Here is a 13,070-nt window from a genome sequence, read left to right on the forward strand (position 1 = left end):
ATGATATTAGCGAAATTATTCAAGAAGTATTTTGTCCGGTCTCCAGACAAACTCATCCACCGCCGACACCACCCATACCACTACATGAATGAGATATTTTATTAATTTTACAGTATATATCAGGTTTCTATGTTATTTATATTGTTTAGTATGTCATATTAGATGAATTGTGATAGATAAATTAGCTTTAGAGTTGATATTAGGGAAATTATTGAAGTACAGAATTCCACTGGAACGAATTAATTGCATTTCAATTAATTTAAATGAGGAAAATTGACTGAAAATGAGAAAATCCAGTTGCGAGCAAGGTCATCTAATGGATTAAACTGGCAAGTAGAAGTTCCACTGTATTTAATGTGTTCTTTTTACTTTACTACAAACACCATAATAAAAAGAAATTCAACAAATTAAGTATTTAGGATAAGAGAAAACACAATAAATATTCATATTCTGTTTTAATAAAACTTGAAGAGAGAGAGAATATTTAGCATTTTTAGTATTAACAAAGAAATTATCACACAGAATATATTTTTATGAAAAAACAGAAATTCTGTTAACACACATTTCAACTTCCTTTAAATTCACTCTATATCTAGACATACCTGGCCTCTGGCCAGCAGTATACTCACATCTAGACATACCTGGTCTCTGGTCAGCTGTGTACTCACATCTAGACATACCTGGTCTCTGGCCAGCTGTGTACTCATATCTAGACATACCTGGTCTCTGGCCAGCTGTGTACTCACAGCTAGAAATACCTGGTTTCTGGCCAGCTGTGTAATCGTATCTAGACATGCCTGGTCTCTGGCCAGTTGTGTACTCACATCTAGACATACCTGGTCTCTGGCCAGCTGTGTACTAACATCTAGACATACCTGGTCTCTGGCCAGCTGTGTAATTATATCTAGACATACCTAGTTTCTGGCCAGCTGTGTAATCATATCTATTCATACCTGGTCTCTGGCCAGTTGTGTACTTACAAAGCACACTTGACTTCTCTCTAGTTGTTGTTGTAACAGAAGAATATAAATCACACCTGACACTTACTAGCTGTTGCATTGACATGAAAACACCAGCCACTCATGACACCACCTAGTTCTATTGCTAACATAATATATGTTAGTGAAAACTTGTTACCTGGCATTTAAATTAATTTATAAGTGAAAAAATTGGCATTCTGCTTTCTGGCAGTCGCCTGGAACCTAACCTGCCGTATATGTGGGGTTCTATTGTTCCTTTATCCAAACTTTCTTTGCAGTCACCTGGAACCTAACCTGCCATATAAGTGGGGTTCTATTGTTCCTTTATCCAAACTTTCTGGCAGTCGCATGGAACCTAACTTGCCGTATATGTGGGGTTCTATTGTTCCTTTATCCAAACTTTCTTTGCAGTCACCTGGAACCTAACCTGCCATATAAGTGGAGTTCTATTGTTCCTTTATCCAAACTTTCTGGCAGTCGCATGGAACCTAACCTGCCGTATAAGTGGGGCTCTACTGTATTGTTCCTTTATCCAAACTTTTATCAAACTACAGAAACCAACCACCAGAAAGATAGTGAAATATATTACCTTTATCCTAGTATTACCTTTATCCCAGCTTTATCTTAATCCCAGCATTACCTTTGTCCCAGTATTATCTTTATCCCAGTATTACCTTTATCCCAGTATTACCTTTATCCCAGTATTACCTTTATCCCAGTATTATCTTTATCCCAGTATTATGTTTATCCCAGTATTACCTTTATCCCAGTATTACCTTTATCCCAGTATTACCTTTTTCCCAGTATTACCTTTATCCCAGTATTATCTTTATCCCAGTATTACCTTTATCCCAGTATTACCTTTATCCCAGTATTACCTTTATCCCAGTATTATCTTTATCCCAGTATTACCTTTATCCCAGTATTACCTTTATCCCAGTATTACCTTTATCCCAGTATTACCTTTATCCCAGTATTTCCTTTATCTGAGTAATATCTTTATCCCAGTATTATCTTCATCCCAATATTACTTTTATCTCAGTATTACCTTTATCCCAGTATTATCTTTATCCCAGTATTACCTTTATCCCAGTATTACCTTTATCCCAGTATTACCTTTATCCCAGTATTACCTTTATCCCAGTATTACCTTTATCCCAGTATTACCTTTATCCCAGTATTACCTTTATCCCAGTATTATCTTTATCCTAGTATTACCTTTATCCCAGTATTATCTTCATCCCAATATTACTTTTATCTTAGTATTACCTTTATCCCAGTATTATCTTTATCCCAGTATTACCTTTATCCCAGTATTACCTTTATCCCAGTATTACCTTTATCCCAGTATTACCTTTATCCCAGTATTACCTTTATCTCAGTAATACCTTTATCCCAGTATTACCTTTATCCCAGTATTACCTTTATCCCAGTATTACCTTTATCCTGGTGTAACCTTTATCCCAGTATTATCTTTATCCCAGTGTTTATCAAGCTAGAAAAGTTAAATCAATTTCTGATACACAAAATATAAATTTACATGTAGAAATATTCAAAACTTAAGACTTCAAAATTAAAAGAATATTTTTCAACTATGTTCAACCATACATATTGTTGTTATTATTACCTTTTATTGTATTACCTTTAACAATATTGTTGTTATTATTACCTTATATTGTATTACCTTTAACAATATTGTTGTTATTATTACCTTTTATTGTATTACCTTTAACAATATTGTTGTTATTATTACCTTTTATTGTATTACCTTTAACAATATTGTTGTTATTATTACCTTTTATTGTATTACCCTTAACAATATTGTTGTTATTATTACCTTTTATTGTATTACCTTTAATAATATTGTTGTTATTATTACAAGTTGTTATTATATTACCCTTAACAATATTGTTGTTATTATTACCAGTTGTTATTATATTACCCTTAACAATATTTTCTTAAATAATATTGTGTCTTGGTAAAACTGTTACCAGTGTATTGTATACAAACATCAAATTGTTACCATATATTGTTACCAGTGTATCCTGTATGATCATCAGTTATATATTGTTACCAGTGTATCCTGTATGATCATCAGTTATATATTGTTACCAGTGTATCCTGTATGATCATCAGTTATATATTGTTACCAGTGTATCCTGTATGATCATCAGTTATATATTGTTACCAGTGTATCCTGTATGATCATCAGTTATATATTGTTACCAGTGTATCCTGTATGATCATCAGTTATATATTGTTACCAGTGTATCCTGTATGATCATCAGTTATATATTGTTACCAGTGTATCCTGTATGATCATCAGTTATATATTGTTACCAGTGTATCCTGTATGATCATCAGTTATATATTGTTACCAGTGTATCCTGTATGATCATCAGTTATATATTGTTACCAGTGTATCCTGTATGATCATCAGTTATATATTGTTACCAGTGTATCCTGTATGATCATCAGTTATATATTGTTACCAGTGTATCCTGTATGATCATCAGTTATATATTGTTACCAGTGTATCCTGTATGATCATCAGTTATATATTGTTACCAGTGTATCCTGTATGATCATCAGTTATATATTGTTACCAGTGTATCCTGTATGATCATCAGTTATATATTGTTACCAGTGTATCCTGTATGATCATCAGTTATATATTGTTACCAGTGTATCCTGTATGATCATCAGTTATATATTGTTACCAGTGTATCCTGTATGATCATCAGTTATATATTGTTACCAGTGTATCCTGTATGATCATCAGTTATATATTGTTACCAGTGTATCCTGTATGATCATCAGTTATATATTGTTACCAGTGTATCCTGTATGATCATCAGTTATATATTGTTACCAGTGTATCCTGTATGATCATCAGTTATATATTGTTACCAGTGTATCCTGTATGATCATCAGTTATATATTGTTACCAGTGTATCCTGTATGATCATCAGTTATATATTGTTACCAGTGTATCCTGTATGATCATCAGTTATATATTGTTACCAGTGTATCCTGTATGATCATCAGTTATATATTGTTACCAGTGTATCCTGTATGATCATCAGTTATATATTGTTACCAGTGTATCCTGTATGATCATCAGTTATATATTGTTACCAGTGTATCCTGTATGATCATCAGTTATATATTGTTACCAGTGTATCCTGTATGATCATCAGTTATATATTGTTACCAGTGTATCCTGTATGATCATCAGTTATATATTGTTACCAGTGTATCCTGTATGATCATCAGTTATATATTGTTACCAGTGTATCCTGTATGATCATCAGTTATATATTGTTACCAGTGTATCCTGTATGATCATCAGTTATATATTGTTACCAGTGTATCCTGTATGATCATCAGTTATATATTGTTACCAGTGTATCCTGTATGATCATCAGTTATATATTGTTACCAGTGTATCCTGTATGATCATCAGTTATATATTGTTACCAGTGTATCCTGTATGATCATCAGTTATATATTGTTACCAGTGTATCCTGTATGATCATCAGTTATATATTGTTACCAGTGTATCCTGTATGATCATCAGTTATATATTGTTACCAGTGTATCCTGTATGATCATCAGTTATATATTGTTACCAGTGTATCCTGTATGATCATCAGTTATATATTGTTACCAGTGTATCCTGTATGATCATCAGTTATATATTGTTACCAGTGTATCCTGTATGATCATCAGTTATATATTGTTACCAGTGTATCCTGTATGATCATCAGTTATATATTGTTACCAGTGTATCCTGTATGATCATCAGAGAGTTATCATGTATTGTTTCCAGTGTATTCTGTATGATCGTCAGACAGTTATCATATATTTCTATAGCAGTGTTGCCATCGTTATCGATTTTAACTATATGGTCAATGCAGTGTTACCATATACAACTCTGTTAATTGGTGTCATTGTTTCTGTGTAACCATTAGATATTTACCACATATAACATAGTGCCTTGGTGTAACTGTTACCAGTTTATTCTATATGATCATAAGACTAATTCCACATAAATCCTTAAACATTGTTGCCATTGTTACCAGTTGATTGTATGTTATCATTACAGTGTTACCACAATCAATCATGAACATACATTGGTGTCAGTGGCGCCAGTTGTTATTGTGTAACAGCTACACTCTTACCTAAACAAAGCAAAACAAAAAAAAATAAAAACATTAAGAAATCGAACAAAAGGGAAACCTACTTATAACTCGTTAATTTTCCGAGGGTTGTCAGACATGTAGAAGTGTTCTCCTGAAACACCTGTCTTCCTCTGAGGGTTGTCAAACATGTAGAAGTGTTCTGCAACAACTGTCTTCTTCTGAGGGTTGTCAAACATGTAGAAGTGTTCTCCTGCAACACCTGTCTTCCTCTGAGGGTTGTCAAACATGTAGAAGTGTTCTCCTGCAACACCTGTCTTCCTCTGAGGGTTGTCAAACATGTAGAAGTGTTCTCCTGCAACAACTGTCTTCCTCCAAGTTTTATGTGGATACATTTGTGTTATTATGTCTCAACTAGTAACTGTCTTTCTCAGTCTTCACTGTACATTACTTTTTCCTCAGTGTTATACTAAAGCTTCAGTTATATTGATATTACTTATAATTGCTTAACGTAGTTCTTTATTCATTACCGTCAGTGTGCTGCTATCTTCAACGTTCTGAATGTTTTCTTTTTCGTTCATCTGTCAAGTAGAAAGATAAAAATCAAACAAATAATAAACAGTTATCTGTCAAAAATATATATTCTCAAGAAACATAAACAAGTACAGCAGACCGTTATATTTCGTGGTTTCATTTGGCACGTTTTGGTTATTGCACTATTGAAAAATTGTGGCACAATTTTATACAACACTTCGTAAAATTAACTGAACACGGTTTGGTTTGTGGGAGAGGAAAAAATCTGAAGCATCGCCCATGGGATACTTCCCCAACACAGCTAGGAGCTAGCTGTGTTTATTATTATGTTTGTGGATTCAGTTTAGATCTTTTAATTGCTATATATTGTATCTGCCAAGCAATCATGGTACCTAGTAGGCATACAAGTGTTGCAGAAAGTGGCAAGAGAAGGTTCAAACATTTAAGTCTAGGAGTTATGAAGAAAATGAAGATAAAGAAGCTTAAGAGTGGCTCATGTGTGGTGGATATAGTGAGGGTCTATGGCCTTAATGAAGTGTTAGTTCCTACAATTAAGAAGAATGAGGTGAATATGAGCTTATGTAATGAATAACCCAGGATGTCATCTCATGAAAAGAATGGCATGTAGATCACAATAAGTAAATAAAACTGAAAACTTGTTGCTTGAGTGAATCGAACTAAAAACAAAGAAAGGTGCACCACTTAATTTCATCTCTTCAAGGGGGAAGGAGGATCCTTGTAGTGGTGAAGAGGATTCTGGTCTGAGGAATTGGACCTTTAAGTCTTCTTCCTCACACCAAATCTAATTACCCCCCAATCCTCCCTTGCCTATCCTATCCTCCCCATCCTCCCCTTTCTTCTCCCTTCCTCCTCCAGTTAACCATCCCCTTTTCCCCATCCCATTTGTAGCATCTGGGGTCCTTCCCTCTGACTTTATGGTTTCTAGGTAAGGGGAAGTGTGCCTTGGCTCATCCTACTTCATGAGGTTTCTCGGGTGTGGTGTAGTTTGTCATGGAGTCTGGATTATTTGGAGGTGCCCTGCTCTCTTCGTGAATTTCTGAGAAGTAGGCGGGGTGTCCTGCAGGTGATGGGTATATCTCCAGAGGCTACCTGTTAGTCCTTGGAGGTGGCAGCCGAAGGAGGTATGGTTTGTGGCAGGTTTCCAACCGCCCTCTCTTTTGTCTGCTTAGGTGGCTTGGAAGAAGTGAGGTTGCTATCCTGGAGCATTTGTTTACTGGCATGAAGGGTGGGGTATGGCACAGGTTCCATGCTGCATCTGCACTGGTTGTGGTTTCGAGGTCCTTTTGGATGAGAGGAGGAACTTTCGACCCTTTCATGCCTTCTAACGACTGTCCCTCCACTGTCCCTCTTTTTTCTTCTTTTTTTTTCTTTCCTTCTATTTTTTCGTAAAATAATAATAAGAAGAAAGAAGTCCTATCATCATGGAGTCTTCATTCTGTGATAACCCTCTTCCTCCCAGGCCCCTACTTGTTACCACATCCTGTTCTGACTTGGCTTCATTATTGGACCATTCTCTGGACTCTTCCCATACCCCTGTATCTTCTGCTGGTGACACTTCATCACCTGCTCCAGGTGCTGGGGCTCAGCCCATTTCTGTCAGTGCCTCTGCCTCTTGCATGCCTCTATGTGTCTGGCTTCCACAAATATGGTGAGACAGTTTTCGGGTCACCCACCTACCTTAGGTTGGGCTGCCCACGGTACTACCTGGAGTTTACCTGGAGAGAGTTTCGGGGGTCAACGCCCCCGCGGCCCGGTCTGTGACCAGGCCTCCTGGTGAATCAGCGCCTGATCAACCAGGCTGTTGCTGCTGGCTGCACGCAAACCAACGTACGAGCCACAGCCCGGCTGATCAGGAACTGACTTTAGGTGCTTGTCCAGTGCCAGCTTGAAGACTGCCAGGGGTCTGTTGGTAATCCCCCTTATGTGTGCTGGGAGGCAGTTGAACAGTCTCGGGCCCCTGACACTTATTGTATGGTCTCTTAACGTGCTAGTGACACCCCTGCTTTTCATTGGGGGGATGGTGCATCGTCTGCCAAGTCTTTTGCTTTCGTAGTGAGTGATTTTCGTGTGCAAGTTCGGTACTAGTCCCTCTAGGATTTTCCAGGTGTATATAATCATGTATCTCTCCCTCCTGCGTTCCAGGGAATACAGGTTTAGAAACCTCAAGCGCTCTCAGTAATTGAGGTGTTTTATCTCCGTTATGCGCGCCGTGAAAGTTCTCTGTACATTTTCTAGGTCGGCAATTTCACCTGCCTTGAAAGGTGCTGTTAGAGTGCAGCAATATTCCAGCCTAGATAGAACAAGTGACCTGAAGAGTGTCATCATGGGCTTGGCCTCCCTAGTTTTGAAGGTTCTCATTATCCATCCTGTCATTTTTCTAGCAGATGCGATTGATACAATGTTATGGTCCTTGAAGGTGAGATCCTCCGACATAATCACTCCCAGGTCTTTGACGTTGGTGTTTCGCTCTAAACGCATAAACGCATAAACTTTCCAGACCATTTACTGATAACGGTTCTTTGATGTCTAATCATTCTACCCAAAAACTACCTATGCAATACCCACTTCCCTTATGCACCATACATTTAAAAACATAAGAACATAAGAATGTAGGAACACTGCAGAAGGCCTACTGGCCCATACGAGGCAGGTCCTTATCAAAACGACATCTACATAAAGCTACTCAAAAAATAACTCCCGTACCCCATGACACCAATCAAACCCAGCCCCTCCCACTCATATATTTGTCCAGTCTCTTCTTAAAGCTACCCAAGGTCCTAGCCTCTATCACCCCACTGGGAAGACTGTTCCACGCATCTACAACTCTGTTAGAAAACCAGTACTTACCTATGTCCTTTCTAAATCTAAATTTATCCAACTTAAATCCATTATTCCTGGTTCTTATCTGGTTCGACACCCTCAGTACTTTATTAATGTCTCCCTTGTTTATGCCCGTCATCCACTTATACACTTCAATGATATCTCCCCTCATTCTACGCCTCTCCAGAGAGTGGAGATTTAAGGTTTTAAGTCTATTTACAAGTACGAAGTGGGCTAAATTCTTTTCCCTACAACCAGCATCTCCAACTGATTTTTCTTTCTGACCATAGTATTGGTAAGGCTCTTTTAAAACATGTTGGCCAGAATATATCCTTTCACTCTCTTTGAAGCGGTGTGTTCAGTGCTATAGTTCAGAATGCATAACAAGTTCATGATCTGTCCTATATTACTTCCATAGATAACATTCCAATCACAGTTCACAAGCATGCTACTCTCAGTTCTTGCAGAAGTACAGTGGTTTACCACATACCATTGTACAGAGTGATTTTCTATCTTGTGGAAATTATATTTTAGAACATTTAGCCCTTCAGGTCCTTCCTCTTCTCAGAGTGGATACATATATCCTACCTGCTCATGGGCATAGACACTTTCCCAGTAACACCACCTGCTTAAATTTTGACTGCTGTGAACTCCCATGCTTTGTTTATATAGCGGGCCATCGCCTAGCCCTAGAGGTTCGTAAAGTGGTCCCTACTCACCAGCAGCGTCAAAATTGCTGGCACTATGGACACCTCACTAAATACTGCAGATCTTTGGCTGAGTGCCTGGTCTGTGATGCCACAGATCATACTGATGAATCTTGCAGTCTTCCCCACTTGTCTCAATTGCAATGAGCCTCATCCTTCTTTTTCCCACCATTGTCAGGTCTTTCGTAATGAACGAGAAATCCGTTGTCTTAGGAAGAGTGAAGGCCTTATTCAATGGCTGTCTCTTGACTCTGCCTGCAAGGAAATCTTCCTCATATCCCTTATTCATGAGTAGCTAGGAGACCTACAACCTTGGCAGTCCCACCACCTACCAGCTTCTCTGGAGTTGTGTCTTCTGGGGTTACCCCTGTCTCTAATTCTTTTGTAGATTTCCCTCTGAAACCTCCACCTCCTTACCTATTTCTAGCTCTACTTCTCGCCTGGTAGTTTCTTAGTCTGCAAGGCCTTGCATGCCTGCGTCTTCTTCACTCCAGTACATACAATTCTCAACAGTTTTCCTTCTCAGTGCTTCGTTCTGACTCTCACGGTGGTGGAGGTTAACCCACTTCCCTCTCGTAGTCCCCTCTACTTCTGTTCTCCCCCCAGTCTTCTTCCCAAGTTACCTTCCAACCTCCTTCTTCTCCTGTTTCACCGCAGAACTCTTCTGCCCCCCACCAGTGCATCTCTCCAGGTTTATACTCCCTTCCCTTCTCAGACCTCTTTGGTTCCCTCCATAGTCTCCCCGATCTCTACTTGCTCTACCTCACCAGTCTCAGAAATCATGGTATCGGCATCTACCATATCTGCTGAGACACCTGACACTATCTCCAACTATATTGCTGAGACGAAACCCTCGATAGACACTGATGTGCCTACTACCCCTTCTTATTTTTCATGACCCTCGCAGCAATCTTTTCCATCACAGCATTCTGATTCTTCTCTGCTTAAATGCTTACCGTTGCCTCGACACATTGACTTCAATGACCCTAATAACCCATAGATGGCCTCAGGGGTAACTGGGGAGAGCTCCAGGTGATGCTTTCTCAGTGTTCCTTGTATGTGTTGAGTTACAAGAGCCAAAAGTTCATTAAGCTGTTAATTGACCCGTTTTGGGCTATGTGCTGTTGCTTTCTTGTGGTCCCTTTCCTGGTGAATCATTTAATAAGAATGTGCTTCTTGTGCATGTTGGTATACCATATCGACAGGTCTTTGTTTGTTCTTTGCTGCATTATATTGTAGCCCGTATTTATATGCACAGATGGTATACCGTTTGCTGTCTATATCTCTCCACTTCTTGTGCATTATGAATCTCAGATGTTGCATTTTTGATGTCTTCTCTACTGCTGCCATTCTTGTTAGGTGATTTTAACACTCACCATCATCTTTGGGATGGGTCCTGCTGTGACTTTCGTAATGATCAGTTGGAGACTCTACTCACTTCTCATCCTCTTCATGTTTTAAATATGGATGTTCCCACCTATTTGACACTCCCACTCAGTCTCTCTCTTGCATTGATCTTTCTATCTGCTCCTTATCAATCACACTTGATTATGTTTTTTTTTCTCCTGAATTTGCATGACAGTGATCACTTTCCTATTCTTCTTTCGTCTACCATGTATTCCCGACCGCCTCATAGCCCTCTTTGCAATTTGGACCAGCGAACTGGGACTTATACTCTCATCTTGCCGCTTTTTGTGAGGATCATTCTTCATCCTCTATTGATGAACTAGTGCATCAGTTGTCGACCTTAGTTTTGACTGCAGCATCATGTTCTATTCCACAAACTTCAGGCAGGCATTCTCAGACATGCATGAATTGGTGGTCTCCTGCAGTGTGGTGCATTTGAAATGTGCTGCATAGATCTGTTATCACTATAATCAGACCTCAGATTGTCTCTTTGATTTTAAGTGGGCGAAGGCAGTTGCTCCCCACGTCATATGTGATGATAAATGCACTTGTTGGCAAGACTCTGTGTCTACCATTACCTCGACTTCCCCTATGTGTGTGGTTTGGAAGAAGGTACAGAAGTTGTGTGGCAAGAATACTCTGGACCCAGCTCCTGTTCTTGCGGAACCTCTTGAAGTTGCCACAGAAATCGGGAACTATCTTGTTCATGTCTCCTAAGGGCTTCACCTTTGTCCCTCATTTCTCATGTCTAAGTCTACCAAGGAGCAATCGCCCTTGGATTTCTCTTCTAATGGAATGAAGCCATGTGATGTACCTTCCACTCTACTAGAGTTAGAATCCATGCTTTGTACTTGCCAGTCATTGGCAGCTTGGCCTGATGATATTCATATCAGTTTGCTACAACATCTGCATTCTACAGCTCTTATAGTCCTTTCACATATTTTCAATCTTATTTGGATGCGAGGGGTTCTTCTTCAACAATGGAAATCTGGCATTGTCCTACCATTTCACAAACCAGGCACCTCGGGGCTTGACACCTCTCACTATCATACCATTGCTCTGACCAGTGTAGTTTGTAAGGTGATTGAATGGTTGGTGAATAGACATTTCATGTGGCATTGGGAGTCTCAAAATAGTCTTTCTCCTCACCAATATGGCTTTCACAAGGGCTGCTCTACTTTGGACCCCTTGCTTCACTTAGATACATATGTGCGAAATGCCTTTGCTAACAAACACTGTCCTAGTAGTCATTTTTTGACCTTGAGAAGGCATGAGACCACTTGGAGGTATAACATTTTAGCCCAAGCCTCTGCTGTAATCAACCAACCTTCATTACTGCTTTCTTATCTGACAGACATTTTCGTGTCCTTGTTGATGTCTCACTTTCCTTAGACTTTGTTCAAGCTAAGGGACTCACACAAGGTTGTCTCCTTAGCACTAACCTATTTCTCTTAGCTATTAGCTATAAATGACCTATGTGGAAATTTGTGTGGACTGCCTCCAAGTGAGTCGCCTACCCTGGCAAACTCTGTTGACACCGAGCTCTGAGGTGGGTACCTCAGCCTCACAAGTGGCTTATAGAACAGATTTTCACAAATGATTGGTATTGCAAGAAACTTTGCCTGCATGCACGTATAAAGGACTAACTTACTTGGTGTTGCAGCATATATCCTGATCTTCAACTTCCTAAGCCTAGCTTTAGCCCCTTTGGACTTCCCCTTGGGAACCACGTGCAACCGGGAGCATTAATTCCTGCAATATTCAATCGTTATTAGTGTCCTGCCTGCACCTCAGAAATTCCTATATCCAAGAGGGTATGTATCCCCTAGTATAACTATGCAGACTCAGACGCTAGCTTCAAACGGCTCTGAGATGCTGGTACTTACTGGGCATGCTCTCTCTCTGTAGCACGCCGAGCCCTTCAGTAACTCAACCCACAATCTCCTAAGACACTGGCCAGATCCTACGGGAAAAGGTGAATATCTCGTCTTACTGTATGGGCTGATGGAGATCATCTACGGTACATCGAGGTGCCTCTACCAGATTTCCCCAGGTCTCAGATGTGAAGACACGTGGGGGCGCCGCCTGCTGTTCACGGCACGTCTTGTCCAGTCGGTGTCTATCGTAAGAAGGACGCTATTCTGTCTTTGTGACCTGCGCCCCGCCATTCAAGCTAGGGCTGGCAGTTCTCCCTAGCTAACTTATCCTAGTGTTTGCCTACATTATCGGCCTATTACTACCTGTGTTAAGGTCTTAGGTCTACTCTATCATTATCTACAGATGCCTTAGTAAACCTAATATTAGTGTACTACCAGTAAAACTACCTACTCTTTCCCTGAAGAGTAAATCTATAAATTAAATAAGCTTACCAACCGCCAACCAGAGAATGCCGTGTTTGGGAGGGTTTAAGGGCCGCTCGGCTCAGACGACCAGACGCCCAAGCTGGATCTGAGCTGTGG

At 39.6% G+C, this 13,070-nt stretch overlaps 1 long non-coding RNA gene across 1 annotated transcript; it reads right to left on the reverse strand.

Annotated features, from left to right (window-relative positions):
• Window positions 1-440: 440 nt before the first annotated feature.
• Window positions 441-3,034, reverse strand: LOC138855357 (uncharacterized). The gene is made up of 2 exons (XR_011394594.1): window positions 2,029-3,034; window positions 441-1,926 (listed from the first exon to the last, which is right to left on the reverse strand). It is a non-coding gene; the product is annotated as an uncharacterized lncRNA (long non-coding RNA).
• Window positions 3,035-13,070: the final 10,036 nt, after the last annotated feature.

The sequence above is a fragment of the Cherax quadricarinatus genome, chromosome 91 (genome assembly GCF_038502225.1).
Source record: "Cherax quadricarinatus isolate ZL_2023a chromosome 91, ASM3850222v1, whole genome shotgun sequence".
NCBI lineage: Eukaryota > Metazoa > Arthropoda > Malacostraca > Decapoda > Parastacidae > Cherax > Cherax quadricarinatus.